Below are 17,085 nucleotides of genomic sequence, written 5' to 3'. Positions count from 1 at the left end.
TACCCCTGAATTCTCCAGATATTTCCCAATCCAGAGTTGGCAACCCTGACTCTGTGGCATTTCTGTTACCATCGGGGTAACGTGTTTAATAAAAATTAGCTAATAAGCTTGAGCCAACAAGGAATAAAATTAAAGAAATAATTTTTATTCCAAACCAACAGAGGGTCTGTTTAGAATCAGAGGAGTCGCGCTGATTATACAAATGTCACAGTTCTTATAGGGCAGTGGTGGCGAACCTTTGGCACTCCAGATGTTATGGACTACAATTCCCATCAGCCCCTGCCAGCATGGCCAATTGGCCATGCTGGCAGGGGCTGATGGGAACAGTCCATAACATCTGGAGATGCCATAAGGTTCGCCAACCACGGTTATAGGGTAAGAGACAGCTGATGCACCATGTAAATGTTGCAAAGCCAAATTCCTGTCAGTTCATGACGCTTTCAATCTTCTCATCATTGTTAGTCATGGCGATACATTGTTAAATAGCATTCTTAAGAATACATGGTTTCCTCACATGAAGCTTGGAGCTCACACTTTGCTTCTTTAATTCTGCTGACCAGTTCTTTTCTTACACACACTTTTTCAGCTAGTTGCTAAGTGAAAGTTTCTTTTCTTTGGAATGTGGGAAGAAACAATAGGGCTGTTTAGAAAGCAAAAGTGCTTTTTTTTACTATATTTTTAAGCAAGAATTTTAATACTAAAAATGTCTTCAAAAAGACTCTTGCTTGGGTTACATATAAGTATAATTTTAGCTGAATGTTTAAAATGCTTTATTTCTATTTTCTAATTTCTGGGTCTGTGCTTTTAGATATGCTCTAGTTGAAGATATTATTTTCATGAGCTTTGACTTGCATACAAGCATAACAAGTATCTTTTTCTGGAATGCAGGAACACTGAATGCTTTCTCCTAACAAAGACACTTTTATTATTCTGCAATGACTTTAAGCTGTATTTTGGCTCTTAGAATCTTTTTTTTTCTAGAGAGCTTGATTAAGGCCTACATGATTTTGCCTCAGAAAACCTTAAACAGTGCAAAAGGCCTACGTGATCTCCTGCTTCGCAGCTTATGGTTGTCAGCACAGAGATGTAAAATGCATTAACTGGCTTAATATAAAATAATTTCCCTATTCTGTGCCTACATTTCTATTTTTTCAACCCGGGCACCGCCATCCTCGAAGTAGAACTGAGCCACTCACATCCCACCTTTAAGCCAAGGGTTTGGCAGGAGGTGTTTTGCACGGCCATGACATGAAACTGTTTCAGGATCTGAGGGAAATTGAAGGACACAAGACTTGATTCCATAAACTTTCCTAGCAGAAGCGCCACACAAGAGCCTCCAAAGCATGCAGGACTCAAGAGTTCTGGCTTCTGTCACCTGCTCCTCCTGCACTAAGCCTCCGATCCCACTCCTTGGACAGAAGTAGAGAATACTGTTACATTTTTTTCCTTTCTTTTTGGTGATGGACCCTTATGCCTTTACCAGATGCCCGTGTGAAAACAGAGAAAGTGCACTGGACGTGGCTAGCAGCAATAGCTGTGTAAGCTGAGAAATATTGACAAGGCGAAAAACCTTTGAAATGTATTCAGAGCAAGACCCAAAAATTATTTGGTGTCATATAATCTATTTGCAAATCTACGAACAACAGCTCAAAAGCGCAGCAAGAGTGTGCATGATAATCATATTCTTTCAGTGTGCTGAAAGACTCTTAAGAACACATCCATGAAAATTCCTCATTAAATTGCCACAGGAGGTGGTGACGGCCACTAACCTGGATAGCTTTAAAAAGGGCTCGGACAGATTTATGGAGGAGAAGTCGATCTATGGCTACCAATCTTGATCCTCTTTGATCTGAGATTGCAAATGCCTTCGCAGACCAGGTGCTTAGGAGCAGCAGCAGCAGCAGAAGGCCCTTGCTTTCACATCCTGCATGTGAGCTCCCAAAGGCACCTGGTGGGCCACTGTGAGTAGCAGAGTGCTGGACTAGATGGACTCTGGTCTGACCAGCAGGCTAGTTCTTATGTTCTTATGTTCTTATGATTGTTTTCTCTTTACCGATGAGAGCACCCACTAAACCTAGCCAGGGCCTGGATATGATCCGATTTCGTACAAGATGTCAAGGGCAAGTGGTATGTCTCCAAAATCTATGTAAGCACTAGTATGAGAGTTGTTCCACAAATGAGATGGACTCCACCCAAATAACTGATCACAGAAACTCACAATGTAACTCTAGAGGAATTCTCTACTGGAAGAGTGACAAAGAAAACACCAACTTATACCAAACTTCTTTGGATCTATTATTTTCTGATTTACCATTTCTGTAACTTTCTTAGAAACCCTCTTTTCACCCTTCCATTATAATCCCCCTAGGAACTAAGATCCTGATGTGCAGGGTCTTACTTTAAGGGTTTTGGGGTGGGTGGAGGGGTGTTGAGGGAGACAATGGTTTTTTCCACATTCTCAGTTTCCAAGGTCCAGTTTCTACAGTGGTTTTTTTTTTTAAGTTCTGCATGTGTGTTTTGCTCCCTCTAGTGGTTGATTCAATATAAACATGCTTTAAATGCAGCATAAAGACCTGCAGTTTAAATCTGCAGGAAGATACACTGCAATTACAGCTACTTTATGTTGAATCAACCATTATATCTTTCTCAGCAATAAAGAACTAAACAGAACTGTAACTTCATCTGCCCCGTGCTGGGCTGTCTTTGTTTTGGAATGCTCTGCTTAGGTTCTAGAGCCTACCTATCAAAACTGGAGCATTCTAAAACAAAGACGGCAGATGAACAATTCTACTTCGTTCTTTTTGTTGAAAAGGATATAGGGGGAACAAAGCACATACAGAACTGACCCTTCCCATAAAACATGAACTTAGAAGCCAGGAAACTGAGAAGGCAGAGAAGTCCAAGGTTGCTTGACACTGTGTCTCCTTTCAAAGACACAAATGACTTTGTTAAAGCTGCATCATTAAGCCATTAAGACCGTCTGACCCCGCATGTCCCAGTTCGGCCTCTGCGTTCGGCGGAGGCCAATCTTCTGGTAGTCCCTCCCAGCCTCAATGATGTTGGCCTCCACTAGGCTTCTTTACAGCCCTGGCCCCCGCCTGGTGGGAACGCTTCTTCCTCCAACTGTCCGGCCCCCCATGTGGGATTTTGAGAGTTCCGCAGGGCCTGTGGGACCGAGCGCTGTTCCACCGGCCTTTGAGATGCCAGTAGCCATTGATGGCTTCCCTTTCTCCCTCTCTTTTATCATCTGTGGCCCCTTTCCATCTTGCATACCTCCGCTCCCTCTTAAGAGGGTTTTTTAGATGACTGGATGCTATATTTTTACATTTATATTTTACTGCATTTTGTATGCTGTATTTTAAATGGTTTTAATTCGATGCTTAGAGCCCTTATTTTATCTTATATTGCATTTAATTTATTGAGAGGGCTCCTTTTGCTTATTTATGTTATATTGAAATATTGTACACCGCCCAGAGCCCTCCGGGGGTGGGCAGTATAAAAATCAAATAACTAACTAACTAACTAACTAACTAACTAACTAACTAACTAACTAACTAACTAACTAACTAACTTACTAACTAACTAACTAACTAACTAACTAACTAACTAACTAACTAACTAACTAACTACAACAACAACAACAACAACAACAATAATAATATACCCTTTTTAAAAAATTCCCTCTTCTGTTTCTTCTTAGTGATGCCAATAGAAGGGAAGGGTGTCCATCAATCAATTAGTTCCAATACCAGTAAAGGCAGCATTAAACAAGTCCTGACGTTTAAAACTTCAAGTAAGAATCCAGGTACATAAGGGAGAGGAGGGAGGAAAAACAGGAATTTCCCACTTTCTTTCATATTGGAAGGCAGTGGGAAAGTCCAGTTTGTGCTAGGTAGGTATTAGGTTGAAAGTTAGGCTCTTCCAGAAAGCAGGATTACAGCCTCATCATCATCCTGCCAGGCATGCTGGCAGGGGATGATGGGAACTGTAGTCCATAACATCTGGAGGGCTACTGAAGCTCTGACACCTGTGCTAAAGTAGTGGGATAATGTGGGATGGCTCTAGACAGGTACAATGTGGATTCAGATTCCCTCTCTGCTGTGAGATTTACTAGAGGACCTTTGGTCAGCTGAGATCTCTCACCCTGTCCTAACTTGCTGGATTAAGAAGGGCAACATGAAGAAGAAACCGTGGTTACACAGATATTATACATTTTAAAGGCCATGACGATACTCACAGTCAAAGTTCCTTTTCCCTTCCCTTCCACCTTTACATGGATGTTACTTCCCAAGGAAAACTGGCACAGAGAGAGGGCGAGAAAAGAGAGAGAGAGGGAGAGGGAGAGTGATGGCACACAGTGATAGCATTTGGGAACCAGTTAGAAAACTGAATCAAAGGCACTGGGTGGTTTGTGAGGCCAGGAGTGGAAGGAAGGGGCTTCCCCAGTGGCGAAGCCACCAGGGGGACGGGTGGTGCGCCATGCACAGGTGCACAATTTTGGGTCACGTGGGGCGCTTAAAATTCCCCCCAGACCCCTCCCCCCTTTCCTCTCACGGCCCCCCCCCTTACATTACAAACAGAGCAGTGTTGAGAATCAGAAGCTTCAAAGTGCCCTGGTGGTGGGTCTCCTGGGAAATGTAGGCTCCCACCAGGGCCTTTTGAAGCCTGGAAGGGAACAGGCTTTGTTCTCCCAGCCTGCCCCGGTTTCTAAAGTAAGTGTAGCTGTGGGATGCTGTGTGTGTGTGGGGTGCTGCCAGTGGGTGGAAGCGAAAAGCCAGGAGTGCGCGACTGGCGACACTGGCCCAGCCCAGCTACGCCTCTGGGCTTCCCCATCTACTGTGGGACCCCTCCTCTGAAGAAAACCCAGTGAAAAATACCTGCAACTCTTCCTGGATTGGGTCATCCGACCTCCCAAGGGAGATTTGTTTTGGCAAGCTTCTCCCGGCAGTGGTGAGGGTCACTTTCAGTTCATTGGTCTCCTGGTCGAATGGTTGCGCTGGATCCAATAATACTAGACAGAGCTTGCAGAGCTACTCACAGTGTCCTGGAAAGAGAACACGCGGCACACACATATACACATGAAGCCTCCCCTTGAAGAAGAAGAAGAAGAAGAAGAAGAAGAAGAAGAAGAAGAAGAAGAAGAAGAAGAAGAAGAAGAAGAAGAAGAAGAAGAAGAAGAAGAAGAAGAAGAAGAAGAAGAAGAAGAAGAAGAAGAAGAAGAAGAAGAAGAAGAAGAAGAAGAAGAAGAAGAAGAAGAAGAAGAAGAAGAAGAAGAAGAAGAAGAAGAAGAAGAAGAGTTTGATTTCTTATCCCCCCTTTCTCTCCTGCAGGAGACTCCAAGGGCTGACAATCTCTCATTGCCCTTCCCCTCACAACAAACACCCTGTGAGGTAGGTGGGCTTGAGAGGGTCTCCAAGAAGCTGTGACTCAGCCCATGTCACCCAGCTGGGTCACCCAGCCGCTGGAATCATAGAACCCTAGATGATCAAGTCCCATGTCACTTACTTTGACTGGCAGCGGCTCAGATCACATCATTAGCAGTCGGTTTCATGACAACCCAGTAGGGGAGCTTTTCTAAAGCAAGAGACGCTTCAGGACATGGCTCACCATTGCCCCGCCTCTCTGTGTAGCAATCATGGTCTTCCCATCCAAATACTGACCAGAGCCAACCCTACTTAGCTTCTGAGATTCTGACGAAGTTGGGCTAGCCCAGGGGTCGGGAACCTTTTCCCTCAAAGAGCCATTTGGCTCACCCCCCCCCTCACTCACCCCCCCCCCTCTACTCGCTGGCACGCCTCTGCCTGCCTCCACCCACTTGCGCCTCGCCTCTGGCCACACACACACACCCGCCTCGCAGGGCAGGCGCGGGGATAAGCCCGGGCGGCTCGGCGCCTTGCCGGCTGCCGGGCGAAAGTGATGCGATGCGCCTCTGCTCCTACAGGGCGGTGTGAAGAGGTGCCCGCGTGCCTCGGCCGGGCCGGGCCGGGTGAACGGCGCTCGGGCCTGCCGCAGGGCGGGAGAAGAGGTGCTCCGGCGCTCGGCCGGCCGCCGCCGGGGAACGAGCGCTCAGCTTGCCGCAGGGCGGGTGGGCGAGGCCGCCCGCCGCTGGGGAAACGGCGCGCCGCCTCTGCTGCAGGGCGGGAGAAGAGGTGTCCGCGCTCGGCCGGGCCGGCCGGGGAACGAGCGGCGCCACTTGCCGCAGGGCGGAGAAGAGGTGCCTCGGGCGTGCTCGGGCCGGGCCGGGCCGGGACGATGCGCTACTCTGCCTGCCGAGGGCGGAGAAGAGGGTGTTGCATGCTGCTCGGCCGGGCCGGCCGGGCCGGGAATGGACGCTCCACAGCCTGCCCGCGAGGGCGGGAGAAGAGGGGCCCCGCTGCCCGGGCTGATGGAGCCGCGAGAGGAGCCGGGCGGAAGAGGCCTCGCATGCGCTCAAGCGAGCCGGGTTCCCGGCTCCCCTGGCCAGCCTCCCTAGCTATCCATGCTAGGGCATCACTTCTAGCTCACTTGATCCTTCTTTACTGGAGGTGCCAGAGATTGAACCTGGGCCCTTCTGCATGCCAAACGCAAGCTCCACTCCTGAGGCTGTGACCCAGGGTTTGGTCCTAGTCCAGCCCAGTCACTGCCATGCCAGTTTTCCCCCTGCAGATTTGGGGTCGGATCCTATCACACTCTCCCAAACCAAACAAGAAAAGGGAGACAAAGCATCCAATAGTCCGGAAGGTTCTTCCTCCTCCCTGGCTGAACTTCTCCTCAGCTCTAGGCCCAAGTCTCAGGCTAAGAGCTTTTTGATCAAGCCCACCTCCTAGAAAGAGCCTTTTACTCAGGACAACCACCCTCAGAGAATCCAAAAATCAGAGAGTTGGAAGGCGCCAGACAGGCCATCTAGTCCAACCCTCACCCTAGACGAGTGTCCCAGATAAGTGTTTGTCCAGCCTCATAAGAAACAGACAGAAAAACCCATAGCCCTATTTCCTTGCTTCACACCATGCTTGGATACCCCTCCAATACCCCTTTTGCAAAAGGCAAAGTGTTCTGTTCATTTCAGTTGGTACCTGTGTTGATTTGAAGCCTCCACCATAATTCCTTTGTTCTGTCAGCCATTTTGCGACTTGGCGAGCTGTTTGGGTGTCCTTTTGCATCACTAAGTGGAGGAGTCCGTAGCCCGTGGCTTCCACTGAGATGGCCGACGCTGCTGGCATCATGTGGGTCAGATTTTTGTCTCCCCTTTGGTAGTCAGCCCCCCCTGGCCTTCCAATCACCTAGTGATCTCTTTGTTTTGTCTGGAAGGAGAGAACGGCATTTCATTTCCTGTCTTACTCAAGTTGGCAGCAATATAATTTGCCACCAGCAGCAGGTGCCTGAGAGCTGGGCCTTGTTTCCAATCAGAGGAACATGGCTACGCCACTGTTTGAATCCCACCACCATGGGAACCTGTTACTAAAATTTTTGGATCCCACCACTGGGCACGAGTTTGACACCTGTGCCCTACATCATTACTGCATCCCCAGGGCCACCTCCTCCTTTTCCAGTTACAAAGCATCACCAGGTTAGATTAAGCACATATAATCTGGCCCTCTTTCTGCTGTAGCTCCGCCTTAAATTCCTTCCTGTGAGGTGGAGTTTATTAAGCCCCACCTTTACATGGGCAAACTGGAGACCTTTGAGACAGACAGAGACAGCAGGCAGAGCTTCTAATTAGGAAGTCAAAATGGACAATCCGGGTCTGCATTTGGATCCCGTGGCGGCTAGATTCTTCATGGCATCAGCAATACCGGGATGGCAGTCTTGTCTTTGTGAAGCAAAATGAGAGATGTGAATTGAGATGCAACAGGGTAGGGGACTCAGGAGATTGATCTTCCAGCTAACGGGCCAGGAAGGCGGTGGGCTCGAGAGCGACTGCATCGTTTGAAGAGAAGTCATCAGAGTTGGAGCTAGTGAAGGAGACCAATCACACGACTTCTTTTCCCACCTTCTGTAGCCTCGAGGATTGATTCCTCACATTGCAAAGTCCTTAGGACCCTAATGAAGATGCTGGATCACATGTGGGAACAGTGGCTCAAGAATGGTTTCTCAACAAGGTAGAATCTAATACCCTCCCGAGGCCATTCTAGGCGAGGAAAATGGCAGGCCGGTGTTTGTGTGGGGAAGGCTATGTGCTCCAGGGAAACATGAACTCTTAACTCACACATGATAGTTTCAAGGTCACAGGACACGTGACTGAGTCCTGCCAAACTGGAGTTCAAGCTAATGTCTTTTCCCGTTTCCCGGGTCCTTATATAGATACAATGAGCCAGACCCTGATAGCTGAGGGAAAGGGGGCATATGACAATAGCTGATGTTTGTTTCAGTTAATTAATTAACACTTTTAGCCCAATTAAGATAAGGCATGAGAGGAACAATTCTCTGATTTCTTCAGCTGCAGATCTTCCAGCACCAGTCCTATTGTTGTTGCTATTCTTGGGTGGGGGGTGTGGGAGCTAGGCTGAGGATTGGAAGCACGATCTGAGATAAGAACAAGGAAGCATAGGTTAAGGAACTTATAAAGAAAACAGGGAGGTGACGGAGTAGGAAAGTGGAATAAAATAGTCCTGCAGAAGGAAAAAGAGGTGTCTGGATTTATACCCCCCCTTTCTCTCCTTTCCCTTCCTCTTCCCACAACAGACACCTTGTGAGGTAGGTGGAGCTGAGAGAGTTCTGAGAGAACTGTGACTAGCCCAAGGTCACCTCAGCAAGATTCATGTGCAGGAGCAGGAAAATAAATCCAGTTCACCAGAGAAGAGTTTGCTGCTGAGATAGAGGAGTGGGGAATCAAACCCAGTTCTCTAGATTAGACTCCATTTGCTCTTAATCATAATCACATATGGTCTCCCTTAGTCTTAGGTGGTCTATATTGGTAAGAAGAAGAGCAGGATTGGAGGTAAACTTCCTGCGGTATAATAGGACAAACAGAGCTGTGGATTTGGGATGAGCGATTGAGGCAAGACTTTTCTGAAGTACGGACTTCTAGATCAATGGCCTCTGCAGTTAGCCGCCATCCTCAGGGGGCCAGTGAGGTAATTTCAGATTCCAGACTTAATGCAGGCCCCTAGACATGATATTTGGATTGGTCACATGACGTAAAACCGTCCACCCCTTTTCAAACGAAAAGATGAGACATTAGGCATTGTGTATTAATCTTTTTGCTTGCAAAATGTTATTGCTGAATTGAAAAGTTCTCTTCGTACTCCATCCGCTACTCTATATATACTTCAGCCTCCACACTAATTTTGGCTGGAGCTTGTTCTTTTCTTTCTCTTTGCTTTCTGATCCTAACTCTAACTCTTCATACATGGCCAATGCCTCTCTGAGCGCAATGGTGACAAAAGCCGTGAGCGAAACTTTCCCATGAAGGCCACCAACACCTCCCTAGGGAAGAAAAACCTCTCAGTAACAATGGACTGCAGCATACAAATCGAAGCGGAGCAAACCACTGTTTTGGAGAGCACGTAGTTGTGATTGCAACGGCAGAAGTGGCTCACCTGCATCTCCCGGTGGTAGACGGGCGATGGGTCGTGGAAGGAGCCATCCGACTGTTGTTTTCCAAGCAGCCACTGCACCGATTCACGGATCTTGGCTTCATCCACAGCCTGGTATTGGCGGCTCAGTGACAAAACTTTCACCACAAATGCCGTCAGCCTGAAAGTGGGTCATCGTAGAGGTAGCATCAATACCCTTGGTCTGATCTAATGCTCCAGGATAGCTGCAGGCCCTCCCCTTTCCCTAAACTTGTATGCCAATTCTCCGCCTTCCTCTCATAAGGTGGGTGGGCCATGTCCAGATGTTGGCCCTCCTCCTCCTTGCATGGCCACCCTCCTCCTCCTCCCTCCCTCCTCCCTCCCCTTGCATGCCATCCTCCCTCGGCCTCCTCCCTGCTACGTGGTGGGCTGTCCAGATGTTGGCCCTCCTCCTCCCTTGCATGCCACCTCCTCCCTTTCCCTTGCATGCCATCCTCCCCGCCTCCCTCCTCCTCCCTCTGCTACGGTGGGTGGGCCATGTCCAGATGCCGGGCCCTCCCTCCCTCCCTCAGATGCATGCCACCCTCCTCCCTCCCCTTCCCTTGCATGCCATCCCTCCCCGGCCTCCTCCTCTGTTAATGGGTGGGCCATGTCCAGGATGCTGGGGCCCCTCCCTCCCCCCCTTGCATGCCACCCCTCCCTCCCTCCCTCCCTTCCTGTGGCCATCCCTCCCCGCCTTCCTCCTCTGCTAAGCAGGTGGGTGGGCCATGTCCAGATGCCGGCCCTCTTCCTCTTCCCTCCTCACAACCATAGTGGGGAGGGATTTTGCAACAGGGGACAAGGTCGCTCCCCACTCTAGCAAGGGCATACCCAACAGAGACTGGATGGGTTCTATGTCAGACAAACCCCATGTAAAAGCTGGAGAACCCTCGAACAACCACATTTTGAGGTAGGAGAACCCTTCAAAACAACCGCACCCCAGTGTCCTTTCATTTTGTTGATTGCCTGTACTATGCCGTTCTTATGCCATTGCCTGTCCTTGAACAGGGCCAGGGCTTTTTTTTTTGGCTCTGGGCCCAGTTGGTAGAACTCTGTCAAGTAAGACTGGGCTCTATGAGACAGTTTTTTGGGGCCTCTGAGACCCAGCTGTTCCACAAGGCTTATGGTTGAGGACAAAAACGGTATCCATTCTGGGTGGCCTCCTTTCCTCTTCGCTTGACTGCTTATGCCCCTTCCATCTTTCCCTTCCTTAATGTATACACGTTGATTTTATAGTAGAATAGAATAGAATAGAATCTTTATTGGCCAAGTGTGATTGGACACAAGGAATTTTGTCTCCGTGCATATGCTCTCAGTGTACATCAAAGAAAAATACATTTGTCACCAGAATACATAAGGTATGCTAAAATCAATTTATCACGCTATAGTCCAAAAGCAACCAGTACCAACGTAGCAGGTAATGAAACATAAAATGTAAAATCATAAAATAAAATCATAAAATAAAATAAAATAAAATGTCAGCACAGGCTATAGTCATACAGCCATAAGTGGGAGGAAATGGGTACAGGAATGATGAAAAAAGTAGTGCAGTAATTATATAATAAGTATATAATAAATAGTTTAACATTATCGAGGGAATTATTTGTTTAACAGAGTGATGGCATTCGGGAAAAAACTGTTCTAGGGTAACTGTTCTAGGGTATACTGTTCTAGGGTAACTGTTCTAGGGTAACTGTTCTAGGGTAACTGTTCTAGGGTAACTGTTCTAGGGTATAGCTTGAAGTTTGTTTGTTATGTCTTGCTGGAAATTAATGACACCAGAATAGAAGAAGAAGAAGAAGAAGAAGAAGAAGAAGAAGAAGAAGAAGAAGAAGAAGAAGAAGAAGAAGAGGAGGAGGAGGAGGAGGAGGAGGAGGAGGAGGAGGAGAAGGCGGAGGCGGAGGCGGAGGAGTTTGGATTTATATCCCCCCTTTCTCTCCTGTAAGGAGACTCAAAGGGGCTGACAATCTCCTTGCCCTTCCCCCCTCACAACAAACACCCTGTGAGGTAGGTGGGACTGAGAGAGCTCCGAGAAGCTGTGACTAGCCCAAGGTCACCCAGCTGGCTTGTGTGGGATTGCACAGGCTAATCTGAATTCCCCAGATAAGCCTCCACAGCTCAGGCGGCAGAGCTGGGAATCAAACCCAGTTCCTCCAGATCAGAGCGCACCTGCTCTTAGCCACTACGCCACTGCTGCTAAGAACGTTTTATTGATTTATTCTTGCTGACCAATGTTGTATGCCACTCTGAGCCCATACGGGGAAGGGCGGCCTGAAAACCCAGTAAGTAAATAAATAAATAATTGCAATCCATCTTGAGTCTCATTGAGAAAGGCAAACTATAAAGTAAATAAATAATTTCTGCTTAAGCGCCAGTGGTTTTATTCTATTTTCTGCATGTTCTGTTCCAGAAATTTAGAATTTGTTTTCCTCAGTACAGAATTCTAGATGCAGAATGTTTCCCCTCAGATAACGCCCCTTCCTCAGATAACGCCCACAAAGGCCCCTCTGCAGGGCTGCGTCTTACCAGGTACTACTTGGGGTTTTGAGCCAAGTCTATATGGGACCCATCTTGGCTTCCGGAAAGTGAGAATTCGCTCGTAGCCTGTGACAGAAAAAAACAGGTGAGTCCTTCCCCAAAACACCAACCCTTTGCTACTTTTTTGGCCAACTCTACCAGTTTTGATTGCGTGGGCACTCATGAGGGGGAAAAAGGAACAGGCTACATTTATCATGAGTAAGTGAATCATTGGTTAGTGTGACCAGACGTCCTGCTTTTGGCAGGACAGTCCCGCTTTTAACCAATTTCCACGTCCCACGGGGTTTTTTAAATGTCCCACTTTGAAGGTTACGCACTGCCTTCTGGGAGCTCTAGAAGGCAGCGCGGCAGGCCTCTCATCGCTAGCCGCGCAGCCTTTCTAAGGCGCACCCGGCTCCCACCCTGTGACAGGGCAGGAAACCGGGGAGCTTCCAGAAGGCAGTGCGCCTCCTGTACGCATGACAAGATAAAAGTCCCGCTTAAAAAAAGGTGAAAATCTGGTCACCTTATCATTGGTTAATGGATGAACTGGGAAAATATTAGGTGAAGAGAGTTGCATGGGAGAGAGAAACAACTCTGGAACAACTCTGGGAAAGGGTATTGAAAAACAAAACACAGAGCCAAGCAAGTGTTGCTGCTAGAAAGATATATGTAACCAGCTTGCTATATGTATCCACTGCCATCTGAGCATTCTTTCCTTGATCTTTACTTTATGCCTTCCCCAGGTACTCCTGCCCCATGGGAACTGTGTTACATCCCTTATCTCGCCAGGTGGCTCTCTCTCTCTTGCTATCTGCCACTGATCTTGGAGTGCCTTAGCTCCAAAGACTGTTTTTCACAAATTCTTGGGAAAATGGGAGGGGGGTTCTCTATGGGGAATAAAGGGGATTGTGATTGCCAGCTTCGTCAGAACTGGCTAGTGTGGTGCTTCGATGCCTATTCAATAAACGCTACTGATCAATACTTCAGAGTCCGTTTATTGGCGTAAGGTTGCAAGACCTAACATTGCCCCACCCACATGTGGTGAACACCATGCTGGAGATTAATGTCCTAGAGCAGTGATGGCGAACCTTTTCGAGACCGAGTGCCCAAATTGCAACCCAAAAACCACTTATTTATTGCAAAGGGCCAACACGGCAATTTGACCTAAATACTGAGGTTTTAGTTTAGAAAAAACAGTTGGCTCCGAGGCGGGCGTTACTCGGCAGTAAGCTTGGGGCTATTTGGGTGCTTTGCTTTGAAGCAACCACGCAACTCTCCCAACGGTTGAATCACTAATTCCCTAGGAGTATCTACTCAAGAAGCAAGCCCCATTGCCAGCAACTGAGCTTACTCCCAGGTGCAGGATCACGCTTTAGTTCGTCACATGAAAAGCAGTGGGGTTGAACAGCGCTTAACAGGGTTACCTACACTGCTTCCCAAAAATTAGGTTTAATGCTAATAATCAAGCCCAGTGGCCCAGACCAGCCTAGATGGGGGGGGGGGGGCGATGACTCTGTTTGTGGGTGCCCACAGAGAGGACTCTGAGTGCCACCTCTGGCACCCGTGCCATAGGTTTGCCACCACTGTCCTAGAGCGTCCCCTCACATACCTCAGCAGGTACCCCACCTGTGCGAAGATTCTCCAGTGCTTTTTCTTTGCTCTCCGGTTTGAGCTTCAGCCATTGCTCTGTAAATTGCATGTAGCGCATGGCAAAGACTCCTGGGGCCAGAAGGATCATGGTTTGCTCAGCACAGCCCTGTGGAACACGCAGCAGCGATTCCAGGCCTTCAGGTGACAGAGAACTCTCCAGAGTGTCGGCTGGCATAGATCCTGCCATTAGAAGTGGAAAAACATTGTAGTCCAGCTGTGTGGTGTTTCAAAATCTCAACATGGAAATTAGGGTGCAAGGGCCAGCATGGTGTAGCGATTAATAATGGTAGAATCTAGGGTAATAATTGCACCATGCTGGAAAACTGAAAGAGATCTCAACACAGAACTTTGGGAAGATAAAGTTAGAGAATATGCTACAATGGCTAAATTAACAAATCTTGTAAACAGATGGTCAAAACAAGTGTTTGATGAGAAATGGGAACTGTATTTTTATTTGAGGCTGAATGTCCCCTCCCCATTATAACAACCGTGGATCCTGCCGTCCCCCCCTCTTTCTTAGGGGATTTGTTAGCAGAATGCCATCTGTTGCAATTGTTATTAGGACACTGCATTTTAAATGGGGTTTGGTTTTAATGTATAGAGCCATTTATTTAATGACTTATCTGATTAACTTTGATATTGATTTTATTTGGTGCTCTATTTACATGTTCTGCTGTTCACCGCCCTGAGCCCTTCGGGGGAGGGCGGTATATAAATATAATAAATAAATAAATAAAGTAAGTAAGTAAGTAAGTAAGTAAGTAAATAAATAAATAAATAATATTAACTTGTTATTGATTAAGCTAGAAGTAATTGCTCATTAGATACTTGCTGCAGTTTTGGAATTAAAGGTTAGGCTTGGCTTTTCAAGGATTTTTAAAACTATGCAATGTTCTCTCTGAATGATATTAGTGTTGTAATTCTAAGATCCAATTTATTAGAGTTAAGAAGATATATATATATATAGTTTATGGGTAACTGTATTTTCTTTTTTTCTCTTTCTCCGTTTTCTTTTCTGTTTTTGAATTACAGTTGAGAAAGTTAATTAAAATATTATTTTTAAAAAAGAACGGCGGGCTCTAATCTGGAGAACCAGGTTTGATTTCATGTTCTTCCACATGAAGCCCACTGGGTGACCTTGGGCCAGTCAAAATTCTCTCAGAACTCACTCAACCCCACCTACCTCACAAGGTGTCTGTTGTGGGGAGAGGCAGGGAAAGGAGTTTGTAAGCCCTTTTGAGTCTCCTTACAGGAGAGAAAGGCAGGGTATACTGTAAATCCAAATACTTCCTCTTGGTTTTGCTTTCTTACCTGTCAATCGAACATTCATCTTGAAGTCCCCATCTGGAATGGCATTAGAGGGCATCTCTCCTAAAATATCCACAGATCTGGCTTGGCCTTCTATCCCAGAAGGAGAGAAAAAAGAGAGGCAGGTAAGCCATGCCAGCCTGATTCAGTCCTACAGCCAGGCTCAAGAGCTGTCGTGCTTCAGAATCGGTTCCAACTCTGATCAGGTGCGTGGGGAACTCTTCCTAACTTGGCTGAAGATTGTGATGAATATGAGCCCAAGTCCACTGCATGGTATTCCTTAGGGCCAAACCACAGGTCCAGTGGTGGGATCCCAAAATTTTAGTAACAGGTTCCCATGGTGGTGGGATTCAAACTGTGGCTTGATGGGGGCGTGGCCAGGCATTCCGGGGGCGGGGCATTTCTGGGCGGGGCTGTGGCAAGGATGCAGCTGCTGCACCGGTCCTTGGGCGGGAAACGAATGCACGCAGGCGCAGGCTGCCACGCACGCCGGTACACCTCCTGCTAGGACTGCTTCGAGTTCTGCGCGCTACTGCTGAGAGGAGGGGCGTAACTAAGGCAAAAATCAAGTGGCAAAATCACCAATTAGTAACTCCCTCTCGGCACACACAAATAATTAGTAACCTACTCTCGGGAACCTGAGAGAACCTGCTGGATCCCACCTCTGCACATGTCACATTTTGGGGGGAGAGCTGGATCTAGGCTCTCTGGAGCAGAGGCGTAGCAAGGGGGGAAACCGCCTGGTGCACTGGTGCGTCCCCCACCATGCCCCCACCATGCCAAGCCACGCCACACCATGCCCCAACAGGGCCGCGCGCCCAGTGCATTGCACCCCCCCCATTCCCTTTGGAGCTACGCCTCTGCTCCAGTCAACTCAGTTTCTCTACAGCCCCCCAGCAGCTGTGGGGAAAGGCATTTTAAAGTCCCTAGGAACCTGACTGGAAGAAAAGGCCTCCTCCACCTCCTTATCATTTCCCTGAGCTGAAACAACTGGGGGGAGATGTGCCTATCTGGAGCTAAGTTAGTTAGATCCTCCCATAGTAAGTAGCATATCGGGCAACAAGTGCTCTCCAGCAGTTCCGATCTTGGGCAAGCCTCTTCCCACGCAATGTTCAGTGCCTTCAAGTCTTGCTTGAATGTTCTCCTCCAGGTATTTCCTCGGGAACTCTCACTGTCATTTGGGGATCAGGAGGTATCCCTCTCATTGCCATCTTTGGGATCCCAATCGCTTTCCATGCTAAGGACGTGGCTAGCCAGTCGAGGTCTTTAGCTTTGAAGTTTAGCTTTGGAGCTAAACAGGGGCAAATTACCTCCTCCTCAGCTGTTTCCAGCTCAGAAAAATGGTGTATCGGGGGGCAGGGAGCAGAAGACGTCCCCTCACAAAAGACGCTTGCACTGCTGTTGGGGAACGGGGACGCGGATCATCAAAAAAATCCTTGACAACCATTTTGACTCTCAATGAATTTAAATTTAGCCTTCCTTCTGAATTTGAAAAGGCTAAATCATCCGCCTCGACCATACGAGAACAAGATGAAACCACGGAGGTAGTTTTTAAAGGTTACAAACATCACACGTTTGAACTGTTTTATATACACTCCTCCCCATGGCATTCCTTTTCCAGATCTTACACCTCTGTCGCTCTTTCCTACCTGCAATCTCTTCTGGGATGGTGTATTCTTCCACCTGAACGGCACCCTCTCTCTGTCGTATGGAAAAGAAATGGAGCAGATGTGGGTATGTGTACTTGAGGCTAACATGACGGTCAGCACCGTGTAACAGGTAGAGGGGTGAGATCTTACGAGAGAGAGCTTGGAGATAGGATTTAGGCTAGCCATTCTGGTAGGTCAACTCTACCACCAACCCTCCCTCCTCTCTCTCTCCTCATCCCTTACATGCCACCCCTCCCTCCCTCCCTCACTCCCCTCCCTTTGCATACCACCCCTCCCTCCCCCTTCCTCTGTTAGGGTGGGTGGGCCCCTCTCCCTTCCTCCTCCCTTGCATGCCACCCCTCACCTGACTCACTCCCCTCCCTCTCTACTCCCTCCCTTTGCATACCACCTCCCTCCCCTCCCCC

General features: G+C 47.9%; 2 long non-coding RNA genes across 2 annotated transcripts; both read right to left on the bottom strand.

Moving 5' to 3' along the window:
- Positions 1-1,201: 1,201 nt before the first annotated feature.
- Positions 1,202-4,974, bottom strand: LOC125425584. Its single transcript, XR_007243387.1, has 3 exons — positions 4,878-4,974; positions 4,238-4,297; positions 1,202-1,266 (listed from the first exon to the last, which is right to left on the bottom strand). It is a non-coding gene; the product is annotated as an uncharacterized LOC125425584 (long non-coding RNA).
- Positions 4,975-9,320: 4,346 nt separating this feature from the next.
- On the bottom strand, positions 9,321-12,105 carry LOC125425585. Its single transcript, XR_007243388.1, has 3 exons — positions 12,060-12,105; positions 9,519-9,675; positions 9,321-9,405 (listed from the first exon to the last, which is right to left on the bottom strand). It is a non-coding gene; the product is annotated as an uncharacterized LOC125425585 (long non-coding RNA).
- Between the last annotated feature and the right edge of the window lie 4,980 nt (positions 12,106-17,085).

The sequence above is a fragment of the Sphaerodactylus townsendi genome, unplaced genomic scaffold (assembly GCF_021028975.2).
Source record: "Sphaerodactylus townsendi isolate TG3544 unplaced genomic scaffold, MPM_Stown_v2.3 scaffold_86, whole genome shotgun sequence".
Taxonomy (NCBI): domain Eukaryota; kingdom Metazoa; phylum Chordata; class Lepidosauria; order Squamata; family Sphaerodactylidae; genus Sphaerodactylus; species Sphaerodactylus townsendi.
The sequence above is the reverse complement of the archived record's forward strand: the minus strand, read 5'-3'. Positions and strand labels throughout refer to the sequence as shown.